Below are 16,637 nucleotides of genomic sequence, written 5' to 3'. Positions count from 1 at the left end.
CCAAGAGTCCAGATTCTTGTTTACACTTCCCTTGTCTCCACCTTCTTCAGTCAGCCACTGCCCTGTGTTCCTGATGTCTCTACAACTTGTCCTTCCTTAAAATTTAACTGAATTAAGACCCAGCTCAAGGACTTCACTGGTGGTCCAGCAGTTAAGACTCCACCCTCCCAATGCAGGGGACCCAGGTTCGATCTCTGGTCAGGGAACTAGACCCCACATGCCACAACTAAAGACCCCGCATGCTGCAACTAAAGATCCAGCGTGCCACAACTAAGACCCGGCACAGCCAAATAAATATTTTTTTAAAAAAGACCCTGCTCAAAGGCTCAGTAGCTTCACCAACCATTTCTGACCAACATATCAACGAGTGACAATGGCTTAATATGTCAGTTTCTGTCATTAACTTGCAATATTTACATCTTAATAAGAGACTTCAAACTTCAGCAAAGGGTGATAATTGTTTTATCTTTATTGCCCAGTGTGATCCATTGGCCATTTCTCCTGAAGAACAAGAATGAAAATAGTTAAGGACAGTCTGAACACAGCAGTTAAAGAAGTGCTGTGGGGCTTTCCTGGTGGCACAGTGGTTGAGAGTCCGCCTGCCGATGCAGGGGACACGGGTTCGTGCCCCGGTCCGGGAGGATCCCACATGCCACGGAGCGGCTGGGCCCGTGAGCCATGGCCACTGAGCCTGTGCGTCCGGAGCCTGTGCTCCGCAATGGGAGAGGCCGCAGCAGTGAGAGGCCCGTGTACCACAAAAAAAAAAAAAAGTGCTGTGATCATGCAGCATCTGCATTGGGCATCATCTGTGAGAGTGCTGGCACACCCGCCTGTCACTCACAATCCAGTAGCCAACATAAGCACTTTGGAAGCACATTTGCCAATATAGGGGGCAGTAAGGGTGTGAAAAATCTGGGACAGCAATTTAGGATATAAACTCCATTCTGTTGGTTATAAGCCTTTGTAAACTTAAGAAGTGAAAAGGTGAAGCAAGTGTTTACGACTAATAAAAAAATTATGTGTATATAGCACTTTCACCAACACTAGCATATTGTGATTTTAATTTGAAAATCTTGATAGGTAGGTAGAACAAGGAGAGATCATTGCCCTACTTTAAGGATAAAGAAATGGAGGCTCAAAGATGTTAAATTTGTCTGTTACTAAATGCCACAAACTAGATTTTTACCACATTCTTCTGATGTCATTTCTTCCTTTACCATGTTCAGCTCTTATGTTTAGGAAAATTAAACTTGGTGGGTTATTCTAGACATAGTTCTGGAACGCGGGTCTGGAAGCAGGGAGACCTGAAGCTAGCAGACTGCAGGCAGTAGTGTGGTGTCATGTACTGACAAATCTTTAACCATGCCTTCTCCAGGAAAACAAAAAACAAAAAGTGACTTATGGTATTTGCCAATTTCTGTGGTGTAAATACTCCCACCATGACCAGTTTCAAGTCACCAAATGTGAAGTCACTGAACACAGAGTTGGGAAGAGATACACAGCTGCATATTATAAGATAGTGTGACTACCATTCAGATACAATCAACATAACCTCAATACATAGATAATAATTATGTAGTGATAACTTTTCAATTATTACCTTTGTTTTAATATAATTTATTTAATTGTAAGTGTAAATCAATTAATTTTTAATACTAGTTTTACTTAACAACCAGCTCACAAGTTCCTGAAAATTTAACAATCAGCTCAGCCAGAAAGGGCCAACAGCAATAGATCACTGACTGCCAGATGGTTGAAAGACTCAGAACAAGGGTAACAGCATTGAGAATGGAAAGGAAGGGGTCTATGGAAAATTTAGAAGAGAAAAATATACTCCATCTATTAATAAACCTTTCATTTTCAGTATGTTTGAAATTGTTAAAATATGAAACTAAATTTACAAATAAAGAGAAGTTCACTATCTGTAAATATTACAGCACAAAAGACATTTGCAGGAAATTTAAAAACAAATATTTTCTTTCTTTTAAAAGCTAAATAAACATACATCTTTTGGTCCACATCTAAGACCTGATCACCATTTCCATTAATGAGTTTCTAGCTCATTTTTTAAATACTTTAAATAAGACCTACATTTATTAAAAGCTTCCTGCATTATCTATGCCCATTTTAATATATATGTTATACCAAGACATCTAGTTTTGATTATCAAGAGTTCCATAGCCCAGCATCATCAAATCAAACATATTCAGTAGTATTAAAAGTTAGCCATTTATAATTATTAATATAATTTAGTGTTTCTGACAGATTCACTACAGTAAACCTATATTTGTAACCTGAAATAGAAACAACTTAAGGTAAATTATGAGAACTAAAATCAATTAACCTTAGGCTGCCTGGCAATCACCAGAGATATCTGAAAGAATTTATTTTGTGAGATTAAACCAAAAAGAAAATTGAATGAAATTTCTGCCCCATCAAGGAGGTCTCCATGACTACCTCAAGCCAGTCACAGAAATACAAAAAAAAAAAAAAAAAAAAAAAAAACTCTCCAGGTATCTACACTTAGACATTCACTGAAATATTAGTTACTGTAAAACTCCAGCCACTGCTTTTTTTTGAATGAGCTTGAGTATGTTAAACATATTTGGATAGAATTTAGAAATGCCAACTCAGGATTTCTACTTCAGTATTTCTTCCATTAAATATTAATGAGTACCCAGGTGTTTCATTAGCAAGGCAGGTACACCTGGAATAACCAAAAGCAATAAGCACTATTCTTCCTCCTTATCCTCACATTTGCTCCCACCCACCCTCCCTCTCACCTCTAACTGATCTTACCCTTCTCCTTCATTCATAACCTGTCACTGTATATTGAAAATGGACTTATAAATTGATCTACTTAGAAACTGTGACAGTTTCCAAAGTTCTTGTTATTTCTAACAGAAACTAGCTAATCATTAATTACAAGGTAGCAGACAGAGATCCTTAAGATATATGTTCTTTATAACCTAAAGTTCTGCGACTTCCCTGTTAACGCAGTGGTTAAGAATCCGCCCGCCGGGGCTTCCCTGGTGGCGCAGTGGTTGAGAGTCTGCCTGCCGATGCAGGGGACACGAGTTCGTGCCCCGGTCCGGGAAGATCCCACATGCTGCGGAGCGGCTAGGCCCGTGAGCCATGGCCGCTGAGCCTGCGCGTCCGGAGCCTGTGCTCTGCAACGGGAGAGGCCACAACAGTGAGAGGCCAGAGTACCGCAAAAAAAAAAAAAAAAAAAAGAATCCGCCCGCCAATGCAGGGGACACAGGTTCGAGCCCTGGTCCGCAAAGATCCCACATGCCGTGGAGCAACTAAGCCCGTGTGCCACAACTACTGAGCCCGCGAGCCCAGAGCTCATGCTCCGCAACAAGAGAAGCCACCGCTCACAGCAACTAGAGGAAGCCCGTGTGCAGCAACGAAGACCCAACGCAGCAAAAAATAATAATAATAAATAAATAAATTTATTTAAAATATATACATATATCCTAAAGAACTTTAATAAAGTCTAGTACCCAGACACACTGTGAGCTTAACAATAAGAGTCTTCAGGTTTTATTAAGGAAAAATGCTATCACTTGATTTTTTTTAATATATACACACACATACACACAATGAAACTATTTAGTTTCTTTTCTTAGGACAAAATTTCTGATTTCTACATAAATTTAGAGTGACTTGTAATTCCTTATCATGAAAAGAATTTTCCAATTATAGACACTATTAAAGCCTTGATTTTCATGAAACCTATCCCTGTAAAAGCCACATAATTAAAGCTTATAACCATTTTTCCATTTGACATTTGGCTTTTATTAATCCAACAGAGGCATCTGACATTTTCATCTGCTAGAATTTAAGATGAAGGTCAGGTATCAGATCTTTTCAGTTTCAAATGATTTTGTTTGTATAAAACCATCATGCCTCCACATTATTTAACATTACTTTTGATTTAACTAGCCAGATAAAATGAAATGAAATAGCAAATTCAAACCCATGGTAGCATGACACATCTCCTAAATACTGACAAATTGATACACTCAAATGACTAAGTCTTTTTCCTTTTTGCATGAAATAATACTTGAGGAACTAAGTAGAAATTACTCTAAACTGCTTAGTATGGACAAATTTAAATACGCTAGAGGTTTTCTCATCATCCAATATATTACCATGAGTTTGAAATAGCCCAACTAAGCTGGATAGTCCTAACTAAAGAAAATGTTGAAGTTCAGGCTGAGGAGAGAGGGTGAATCATTTGAACAGACTGTAACAACAAATCTCAAATTTCTGCAGCATATTCTGCCAGTTTGCTTTAGGTTTTTTGATAAATGGCTATCATGGGAAGAATTGATTTGAGACCAGAAGTCATTTCATCTCTTAAAGGATGTTTCTTTTCTAATTCATATAAATAACACTTCAAATGTCACGGTTATTTTATCAACTTAGATCTGGTGTTATCTTATAGCTGGATATGTTTTTTTCTCAGTGAATTTTAGTAAAAATAAAACTTGAGAAAGTAGTGGCATCTAGCTCTCAAAAGTCCTGTATAAAACTTGTAGGCTTCAAGAATGCACCCCAAAGTCACAGCATTGGGGTGAGGGTCAAGTCGGTGAGTCTCTGTTCTCTCATCCCACAAGGTAATTAAACAGGGTTTGCTGCTTACCCATAAAATGTTAAATTTAGAATAAATAACCACTTTAGTCAGCTCAATCACATTTTTGCTTGCTAAAGATGAGCTATTTTTGTGTTTGAGAGTTAATTTCTCATGAGGCTCCTAGTTTACCAAGAGAACTGTAGAAGTTCTTTTTCTTTCTGTAGATGAGTAAACAGTAAATGTAGTCAATGAATTTTAGAAGATTTGGAAAGATAATTATTTGCTGCTCAACAAAACACTGCAAACCAATTCTGAAAAACCTTCCAGAGGCCCAGAAATTAAAACCATAACATAAATTACTTTAACTTCATGCTTAATGAACCTAAACATTAAATAGGAAATCGATCTGCCCATTTTAAAAGATGCTACCAAGTATAAATGTATTTGGAATGTAAGCATATTAAGAAAACTTCAGGAAAGATATTTTCTTTTTGGCTTATCTATATTCACTAATGTTTAACTATGAGCATGTATAACTTTGGAAATAAGGAGGAAGTTGGAAGTTCTTTTTTTTTTTTTTTTTTTGCAGTACGCAGGCCTCTCACTGTTGTGGCCTCTCCCGTTGCGGAGCACAGGCTCCGGACGCACAGGCTTAGCGGCCATGGCTCACGGGCCCAGCCACTCCGCGGCATATGGGATCCTCCCAGACCGGGGCACGAACCCGTATCCCCTGCATCGGCAGGTGGACTCTCAACCACTGCGCCACCAGGGAGGCCCGGAAGTTCTTTTTAATTAAAGAAGAAGTTACATATTATAATTAGTACTTGCTATGGCTAGCTATGCACATAAACTTTCTAGTCAAATATGTTTTAACCCCATGATTTTCATATAATGCTCATTATTAATTGTCATTTCCCATAAAACTGCTTTCTTTTCTTTCCTGATATGATTGTCTGAGGTAAAACTTTACCATGAAGACTACAAAACTCCAGTCACCTAACTTCTATGGCGAATCTGTTACTGAAAAAACTGAATTAGTGATTTTAAGAAAACTCTAGGTTTTAACTCTGTCATTTTCCAGTCATGTGACCTTGGAAATAGCTTTTCTTAAGCTCTCTCAGCTGCAGCTCCTGCTGGAAATAATTACTATGACTCCCTGGTTTTCATGGGGGCCAAATTCAATGTTTTCTATAAAATATTATAGCTGTATGTTATTGCATTGCTTCTTCATAGAAACTACTTGGCTTTAGTTTAATTTTCAGAGCACTAGAGTTTATTATTATTGGGATTATAACAAAAGTACTAGCTAACCTTAATAGACTATTCCTATAACTCTCTAAAATTCTAAGTATCTCACATATGTTATTTCATCTGATTCCCACTACAATTCAAGAGATAAGCCCTAATATTATCTCCATCTTACAGATGAGTAACTGAGGCTGAGGGAGATTAAATAGTTTATCCAAGGCAGAGTTAGAATTTCAAAACAGGACTGTGATACCAAAGCTTACACTTGTACCAAATTTGCCGTATTAGGACTAATTTTAGAAGGGGAAAAAAAAAAACAGCACACAGATAAGTATAATATGAAAAGCATAAGCAACAATAGAAAAAATAGATAAATTTGACATCATCAAATTATAAAACTTGGGCTTCCCTTGTGGCGCAGTGGTTGAGAATCTGCCTGCTAATGCAGGGGACATGGGTTCGAGCCCTGGTCTGGGAAGATCCCACATGCCGCGGAGCAACTAGGCCCATGAGCCACAACTGCTGAGCCTGCACGTCTGGAGCCTGTGCTCCGCAACAAGAGAGGCCACGATAGTGACAGGCCCGCGCACCGCGATGAAGAGTGGCCCCCACTTGCTGCAACTAGAGGAAGCCCTCACACAGAAACAAAGACCCAATACAGCCAAAAATAAATATAAATAAATAATTTTTAAAAAATTATAAAACTTTTATGCCTCAAAGCAGACCATCAGGCTTCCCTGGTGGCGCAGTGGTTGAGAGTCCGCCTGCCGATGCAGGGGACGTGAGTTCGTGCCCCGGTCCGGGAAGATTCCACATTCCGCAGAGCAGCTGGGCCCGTGAGCCATGGCTGCTGAGCCTGCGCATCCGGAGCCTATGCTCCGCAACGGGAGAGGCCACAACAGTGAGAGGCCCGTGTACCGCAAAAAAAAAAAAAAAAAGCAGACCATCAATAAAGTAGAAAAAATAACCCAGAGAACGGGAGAAAATTTTTGCAAATCATATATCTGATAAAAGACCTGTATGTGGAACATACAAGGGACTCTTACAACGCAGTAATAAAAAGACAACCCAATTTAGAAATTGGCAAAGGATCTGAATAGACATTTCTCCAAAGAAGATATACAAACACCCCAAAACATATGAAAAGATGTTCAACCTCATTAGCCATTAGAGAAATGCAAATCAAAGATAATTATTTGCTGCTCAACAAAACACTACAAACCAATTCTGAAAAACCTTCCGGAGGCCCAGAAATTAAAACCATAACATAAATTACTTTAACTTCATGCTTAATGAACCTAAACATTAAATAGGAAATCGATCTGCCCATTTTAAAAGATGCTCCCCAAAATAAATGTATTTGGAATGTAAGCATATTAAGAAAACTTCAGGAAAGGTATTTTCTTTTTTGCTTATCTATATTCACTAATGTTTAACTATGAACATGTATAACTTTGAGAGATTCTACTACACACCCACTAGAAAGGCTATAATCAAAAAGAGGTAACGATAAGTGTTCACATAGATGTGGAAAATAATATTAGAGCCCTTATACCCTGCTGGTGGGGATGTAAAATGATGCAGCCACTTTGGAAAACAATCTGAAAGGTACTCAAAATATTAAACAGAAAGTTACCATATGACCCAGCAATTCCATTCCTTGGTGTATGCCCAAGAGAAATGAAAATATGTGTCCACATGAAAACTTGTACACAAGTGTTTATAACAGCATTTTTTATAATAAGCAAAAAAGTAGAAACAATCCAAATATCTACCAACTGCTGAACGGATAAATGTATAATCCTACGACTTGAATATTGTTTAGTGATAAAAAGAATGACATACTGACACATGCTACAACTTGGATGAATCTTGAAAACACTGTGCTAAGTGAAAGAAGCTAGTCACAGAAGACCATATTGTTTCATTTATATGAAATGTCCAGAACTGGCACACCTATGGAGAAAGTGGATTAGTAGTTGTCCAGGGTGGGGATGAAGGAGGGAATGGGGAATGATTGCTTTTGGATATGGAATTTCTTTTTGGGGTGATGCAAGTGTTCTAAAATTGGTTGTAGTGATAGTTACACATCTCTTGTATACTTTAAGTAGGTAAATTTTTTGGTATGTGAATTATATCTCAAAAAAGCTGGTATTAAGACAAACAGCATAAAGAAATCAATTGTCAGCATGGATTGTAAAAACTTTTCCCAAATGTTTGATTTTCCCTCCTAGAGTTGGTGAAATGCACATTTTTATTATGGTGACTTTGACACTCTAAACCCTTTCATATATGTCAGTGCCTGGGTAGCTGCTACAAGTGATTAAGACTCTGTGCAAAGCCCACGAAAGGATCCAAGGATTGATGACATGAAACATGAGTCATATAAATCGTTTATTCCTGGCCCCCACAAGCAAAGCACTTAATTGCTGGAACTACTATGAATACATAAAAAATAAGAATGGTGAGGGAGTAGCATTGGCATAAAAAGACCACTTCTAACAGCTATACTTAATCCATTCACATGTATTGGATTTCAGGGAGGATTTCAGGGACTCAAGCAATTAAGAGACAATAAGCAGTGCTACAAAAAATAGCCCAAGTCTGTGTACTTTAGAAAAGGAGCCTCAGAGCATTGTTTCATGGTTTTAGTTTGATTTTTATTCTATCAGGGCATGAAGCCACAAATAAGAGACAAAACTGATTATAGCTGGAACAACTGGCTAGAAAGATAGGATGATTAACTACCCAATAAAATTGCGGCATCTTGTATGAGTTCACTTTTAGGAGCTCTTTACTAACCTAGAAAGACAAGTGAAAACATTGCTCTCTAACTTCTGATTTTTATTTCCATTGGCAATAAGAAATATATCTGGGGGCTTCCCTGGTGGCACAGTGGTTAAGAATCTGCCTGCCAATGCAGGGGACAAGGGTTCGAGCCCTGGTCCGGGAAGATCCCACATGCCGTGGAGCAACTAAGCCCGTGCGCCACAACTACGGAGCCTGTGCTCTAGAACCTGCGAGCCACAACTACAGAGCCCAAGTGCAACAACTACTGAGCCTGTGCTCTAGAGCTTGTGTGTCACAACTACTGAGCCCATGTGCCACAACTACCGAAGCCCGCATGCCTAGAGCCCGTGCTCTGCAACAAGAGAAGCCACCACAATCAGAAGCCCATGCAAGACCCAATGCAACCAAAAATAAAAATGGGATCTTCCCAGACTGGGGCACGAACCCGTATCCCCTGCATCGGCAGGCGGACTCAACCACTGAGCCACCGGGAAGCCCCTCCCTCACTTTTTTACAGGACTCTGAATCCCTTATTGAAGCTCTTTGTTCACCTAGTTTGTTCAGACACCATCACTAGGACCCAAAGTAAACACTCTCTAACAGGCTTCTTCATCCTTCGGCAATGAAATCCCCATGTCCTTCAGAGTCAGGGTTGCCATTCTAGAATTAACTCAATATCTGGAGTAAAGGCCACTTGATATTTCTCTGCTAAAGTCTTTCTCGCAATATGGAGATAACTCTCCTCTCTTGGGGACAGAAATCCTCTGAGAAGCTCTGGACTGTGGAGTCAGGGATCTGTTTAGTATGAGCTGTAATAGGCAAATCACATGCTAGACTCTCATGACCTTCAACTTCCAGATGACTTAATGACCCCTCACCATGTGTACAAAAAAAATCACTACTTATTAAATCCTCCGTGACACCTGCTTTCCAGTTACTGCCTCAAAGCAACTTTTCCCACAATTAAAACAAAAGAAAAAAAAAGCAGTCTAAGTCCACCCAACATAGTTTATTTGAGGCTGTTTACTTGTTTATTTTGCTTGATAGATGGAATGGTAAAATGGAGGTTGGAGACAACCTCAGAAATGTTTTAAGATGAAGATGGTTAAGAATGAATCTTCCAAGGGTAACATTCAAACATGATGCATCAAGAAGACAAAGCTGGTGATTTTTTAAAGTTAGGCATGATAAATCTGGTCTCTAGGGTTCTGCTTGGAATCCTCTAGCCAGATAAACGATCAGTCAAATTCTAGAATTTTTCTCATTTATCTTAACTTTCTCTTTACTCTAACTTGTGTATGCTGTATGTTCTGTTATACTGTTATCCTGCTGTTACTCATGATTATTTCTCAGGATTCAAAGAGCCTTATGGCAATGTATTCAGACTTCTCAGCTGCAGATAATTCCCCATCTTCAAGCTATATATGGAATTTGGTCATTGGTTGCATTTTAACCCTTTTTTTAAATCTTTCATTGTTATTAGTTCACCCTCTAGAAAACAAATCACAAATTATAGCATTAAAAGGTAAATTTAGCATCTTCTTTATTTCTCCCTGCTTTGGCAAGGTGGAAAGTGTTTGTAGACACATTGTATGACTCAGGATTTAAGTTTCAGATGCTGTTCCTGAGGTTCTGGAGCAATGCTAATGCTATTTTTCATTTTCTTGGAGCCTTGATATCACTGAGAGGGACACTGACAGTAAAACTCCTATAAGATGTAAGGGGAGGGGAACAGTAGTGGCTGAACCCTCACTCATCCCCAGTGTGAATCCCAGGAAAAAAAGGAAGCCTGACAGAAGCAGAGAATGGAGGTTCAAGGTTTATCATGGAAATAAGACTTTACTGCAAAAGCCTTACTTTAAATCCTCTTCACTTAATCTCTACATCTTTTTTTCATATAGGCAACATATAAGTAAATAAAGATCCACAAAATAACCTGTTACTTTTCCCCCCAATAGCAAAACACGCAATAATGGATGACTGAATCATTAGATCCTAACAAGCAATTTAAAAGTTCAGAACAGTCACCTTTGCAATCAGGTCCTTAAAAATAGAAATCATAACACAAATGATGATAGTTTAGTGCAAATCATTTTTACAGGCATTTAAGAATCATTTTTACTTCAAAATGTCATAATCTCTTGCTTGCATATACACATTAGGAAAAAGAACTTTAAAGGAAACATCAAGCCAGGTTCTCTTCCTTTTAAACTCTGCAGGAGCTCTCACTGGATGAAACCATTGATAATAAGATGGCTCTTAATTTTTTAAAGGATTCTCTTATTCCTATCATTTGATACAGCATTTTTTTGGTTTTGTTCCAACACCAGCCAAATGCCAGGTCACACTGAAGAAAAATTAATAACTTCCTCAAAATAAAACCTGACCTCTATTTCCCAAAAATCTCAAATGCATTGAAATAGTTTCATATGAAATACGTGTGTCTCTCTACAATCTAGGTTTAATTTTCCTCCCATGCGTTCCATTCTCTCCTGTACTTCCTCCACCTGAGCTGTCACTACTAATTGTCTATTTGCTTGTCTGCCAAACCCCCATGTTTCCAAACACGCCAGACTATAAACTCCCCAAGGGCAAATACCTTAGAGATTTTTTTTACTGCGTATTCCCTGCCTACCACAGAGCATAGCACATAACTGTCACTCAATTATTTTTTAAATTGTTAAACTTGTTACCACATTATACTTTGCTAGTTTATTTCCCTCATAAGATTAACTTCCTGAGGACAATGTAGTTGTAATATATATCTTTATATCTCCATTGTCTGGTCCAGTGCCTGAGGCAGTGCAAAAAAAAAAAAAAAAAAAGTGAAAATATTTTTCAAGTCAATGGTAAATGCAGTGCAAATGTGAGGGTGCCTATACTTTTCCAGGGACCACTCTTTATTAACAGTTATGCCCCTTTTCTGAGTCATAAGTTAAAGCCAATAATTCTAAAACTTCCAGCCAAAATTATTTAATTCTCCTCAATAAAATGTTTTCATTTTTAACACTCTTCATTACCCAAACATTCTAATGTCTGGCCTTCAAGCTATTTATTCTCAGTGGAGATGTACCAAAATGTCATAAATGGAAAGTTGTTCTTCAGTCTACTCAAGAACAACTGGACTCTTTTTTTTCTTTTTCTTTTTCTTTTTTTTTCTTTCTTTGCAGTATGCAGGCCTCTCACTGTTGTGGCCTCTCCCGTTGTGGAGCACAGGCTCCGGATGCGCAGGCTCAGTGGCCATGGCTCATGGGCCCAGCTGCTCCGCGGCATGTGGGATATTCCTGGACCGGGGCACGAACCCATGTCCCCTGCATCGGCAGGCAGACTCTCAACCACTGTGCCACCAGGGAAGCCCTGGACCCTTTTACTTTGACCCTTCTTGACCATTCCCATGTCATGTCACCTGACGTACTTGACATTGTCTCCATGTTACCTGTGTACCATTACAGATGAGGTACACACAGCTTTTGAAAAATTTCATAAATTAGTGTAACCCTCTATATGTATTATACTTTAGAGTTTCAAATTGCTTCCATAGCTCATTCTGCTCCTGAAGACTATTACTATTTTCGGTTCAATTGTGCTCCTCTCAAAAAAGATATATTTTAATTCTGACACCAAGTACCTCAGAATGTGATCTTTACAGAGGTGACCAAGTTAAAATGAGTTCATTACAGTGGGCCCTACACCTATATGACTGGTGTCCTTAGGAAAAAAAGGAAATGTGGACACAGAGACAGGCATACCGGGAAAATGCCATGTGAAGATGAAGGCAGAGATAAAAGTGAGGTGTCTATAAATCAAAGAGTGCCAGCAAATCACCAGAAGCTGGGGGAGAACATGGAACAGATTCTCTCTCAGAGCTTCAGAGGAAACCAAACCAGCTGACACCTTGGTCTCAGACATCTAGCCTTCAGAACTGTGAGACATTACATTTCTGTTGTCTAAGCCGCCCAGATTTTGGTACTTTGTTACAGCAGCCCTAGCAAACTAATGCACTGGCTTATAAGAGCATGATGGTAAGAGGGTGTTTTTGGATGAGACTTACATTTAAGTTGGTGGATGTTGGACAAAACAGATTGCCCTCCATAACACGGGTGGCCCTCATCCAACCAATTGAACGCCTGAATAGAACAAAAATGCAGGCTTGACCAAACAAGCGAGAATTCTCCAGGAGACTGCCTTCAGAATAAAACTGAAACATCAGCTCTCCTGGGTCTCCAGCCTACCAGCCTGTGCTGCAGATTTTGGACTTGCCAGCCTTCATAATCATGTGAGCCAATTCCTTGTAATAAATCATTTTATATACATATACATATATATATATACACATATATATATATCTCCTATTGGTTTCATTTCTCTGGAGAATGCTGACTAATACACATATTAAACACTCAATGAATATTAGATCTCATAATAATGCTGAGCTGTGTTAAGAGGAGGAGAACTCATTGTCCTGATGAGCATAACAACATCATCAAAGTTAAGTAAATTACACAAGATCATATTGTTGTTAAGTCACAGAGCAAGGATTCCAGCCAGGTCTGCCTGATTCCAAAGTACGTGTTTCTTCCCCTATATATTGTTACTTAAGAGTTGACAATAAGGATAGAGACAAAGTCAAATGTGAAACCATTATCTAAGAGTATAGGATGGGTGAAATGAGGACTCAAGGGAAGGTCAAGACCAACCAATATGGGGGAAAAACTAGTTCAGTGGTTTTCAAACTATGGACCCCAATACCTAGTGTTCCCCTGAGATACTTCCTGGAGTTCACCAACTTTTGATTTGAAATGTCAATATTTTAAAGTATGTTTTACTATTCTAAAAATAAGAATAAAATCATCACACATTCCCCAAACTGTTATATGAAAATTTTAACACACTGGATCTATCCAAACATTATCCTGGACTTCAAGGCTAACTCATTTAGTGTCCACTGTGCAGGAAAGCTTCCCCTGACATCTCTCTGAACCTATTTAAACATATTGCAATCTGTCATTGGTTATATCCACACTGCGTAAGTGAGCATGTTCATTATAAACCAAGTGAACATGGTCTATAGTGAACATGCACCAAGACATGCATATATAGACTTGCACCAAGCTCAATTAACAGCCCATCATATCTCTGGCATACCTGCTCATACAAGGTTTCATTCCAGCATTACAGAGAGCTGTGCAATCCCCAGGGAATGATAACAAGAAGTATATGATATTATCTTGGTTTTACAATACTTTACCATGCTTACTCAACAATAAGGTGACATTGATTACAAGACTCATCATCAGTGTAATAATGGCCTTTCCAAAAAAACCCCTCTAAATTAAATATACAGTTAAAAAAATTTTTTTTCAGTATTGTATACTTATTCACACAATTACACACCACTTCCTTCTTCAGTGTCATAATTAAAGTTTTCTTCTAAGCCTTCTTCACATTCAGGTCAAAAATATACTTTTGAATTATTCTTGGTATTCACAGTTATGAATAGGGTTACAAGTGACAAGTTGCATTCACACCACCTTCACCTGTAGGACAGGCAGTATAATTTCAAAGTAAAGCACAGTGCTGAGCTTGGGCAACGTCTACCTTAATTACAGTGCTTGGTATGCCAGACAAACTTCAGACTAAATAATTACTGTTCTTTCAAAACTAGATCACAGAATAATCTTTCTCAAGAAATTTCAAGCAAGAAACTAAATTTAAGTTAAAAGTCAACCTTGTGGGGTACAACCAATGCAAATAATTCAACTGAAGTTACAGCAAGATATACCTTCTATGAACTGCTAAGTTCCCGTATTTCAAGTTATTCCTGGGCCTGATGGCTGACAGGTTTCTTTTGACATCAATTATAAGAGTCGTCTCAATTTCAGAAGCATAATGTGAAAAACGTATGCAGGTAGGACCAAGAAAAGAGCACGTAAATGTTATATAGTCATTTCAGCCCTTACCTTGGGGCAGGAGGTTACCTATATCTTTGTCTTTATGGAGGACTTACTGTCTTTTATTGTCACTTTTATTTGCATATATTGCAGTTCCATGGAAGATTTCCTTTGGATTCTGGATTTACTGATAAAAATATTGTTTTTAAAAAATTGTAAAAACCACTGCACTAGGAAAATCCAAGATTTAAACATACGAAGAGTCAAACATCAAGTTGAAGAACCATCTGTGAGGTGACTCTGCCTCTTCCTTCAGCCCCAAGAAATACAGAAAGAGTAAACATAAAGAAACAAATGACATGAGTGATGAACAACCAGGGACTGGTGATCAGAACAGGACACCAAAGAGGGTGGGTGGTGGTGAGAGGAACACTGAAGTGACTGAACCTGGAACTCAGCGGAGGGGATTAAGTTGGTAAGGAAGGAAGAATGGATACAAAAACGCAACAGAAAGCCTAGCTGAGTAGGTTTGACAAAGTGGAAGAAGGCAGGAAGCCAGATATAGAAAATGAAAAAGATGAAGGGAGATGATTAGTACCTGGATGGAAAAAATACGGATAAGAAGTGCAGTCTGGGTCAAGTTTTGTGAAACTGAGCTGTGTCCATGTAACAATGCTTGGCTAATGGCATGCTTTTGGCTGATCATATCTCTCACTCTTCAACTGGACATTTAGAATGTTAAAGACCTCATTAATCTAAGACAAGACCCTTCCCTTCCCCTCCCCATCCTTCCCTCTTCACCTCTCTCCACCTCAAGTAGTTTGTCATATGGATCCATGCAAAACACTGTAAGAGGGCATGCTCCTGGCACTTCCAAGAAGAAAAGAGTCTAATGCCTAATTTAAATAATATTATTTATAATATGTGTATCAAAAATAAATTTCAGAGACAAGAAAATTAAGAAAACCTATATACAAAATTAAGTGAAATTATATAATTTACCAATTCCATTCTAGATTGTTGGAGAGTGTGATACACTGGTTAAGAGTTCTAGAGATCAATGTAAGTTCATGTCTTGACTTCACAGTAATTAGCTGGGTGGCCTTGTATAAGCTCTTTAATCTTTCTAAACTACATATTTCTTACATGTACACTCTATCTAAAATTATTTGAAGAATTCACTGAGATAATATGTATAATCCCTGGTACATAGAAAGTGCTTAGTAAATGTTAGGGGATGCTGGAGGCAAAACTGCAGATTTCAAGAACTATTTAAGGGGAAATTTTGAATTCTGTGGCAAGTTGAACAATATCTATACTTCTATTGTTAATTTGCTAAAAAAAATGTGAACTTTCAAAATTCTCTTCCTTGGATCCTAAGATTTAAAAAGAAGAATGTTAAGATGCACCTAGAGATTATCATACTAAGTGAAGTAAGTCAGAAAGAGAAGGACAAATACCATATGATATCACGTATACGTGGAATCTAAAATATGGCACAAATGAACCTATCTACAAAACAGAAACAGACTCATAGACATAGATAACAGACTTGTGGTTGCCAAGGGAGAGGGATGCACTGGGAGTTTGGGGTTAGTAGATGCAAACTATTACATTTAGAATGGGTAAACAACAAGGTCCTAATGTATAGCACAGGGAACTGTATTCAATATCCTGTGATAAGCCACAATGGAAAAGAATATAAAAAAAGAATGTATGTGTATAACTGAGTCACTTTACTGTACAGCAGAGACTGGCACAACACTGTAAATCAACTATACTGCAATAAAAAAAATTTTTTTTTAAAAGAAGAATTTTAGGAAAGAGAAGTTTAGTGGAGCTGGGAGAAGATGGAATCACCTCCATATCCCACATTTTATGATTATGTGGTAGAATCCTAGTTTTTGTCCTCAAATCTGCAGTTTTCCAATCTTTCATTAAGGTTGAAAAGCACTAGTTGGGCCATTTAAACCCACTTTCTTAAGATTAACTTAATGGCTCTTAGACTTTAGTATGCAAAAAGAATCACCTGAAATGTAACAAATAAACAAACAGAAAACAAAAAATCAAGATTATAGTTGCCCTCTCCCAGAGATTCTGGATTTAGTTGGTATGGAGTGGGACCT

The 16,637-nt window shown here is 38.2% G+C and overlaps 1 protein-coding gene across 1 annotated transcript in view; it reads right to left on the bottom strand.

The window, feature by feature from the left end:
• Window positions 1-16,637, bottom strand: part of CFTR (CF transmembrane conductance regulator) — a 187,313-nt gene that overhangs the window by 161,168 nt on the left and 9,508 nt on the right. The gene's annotated exons all lie outside the window — the stretch shown is intronic.

Source organism: Mesoplodon mirus (genome assembly GCF_964341445.2).
Source record: "Mesoplodon mirus genome assembly, chromosome: 9".
Taxonomy (NCBI): domain Eukaryota; kingdom Metazoa; phylum Chordata; class Mammalia; order Artiodactyla; family Ziphiidae; genus Mesoplodon; species Mesoplodon mirus.
Note: the sequence above shows the minus strand (reverse complement) of the source record. Positions and strands in the feature narration are given on the sequence as shown.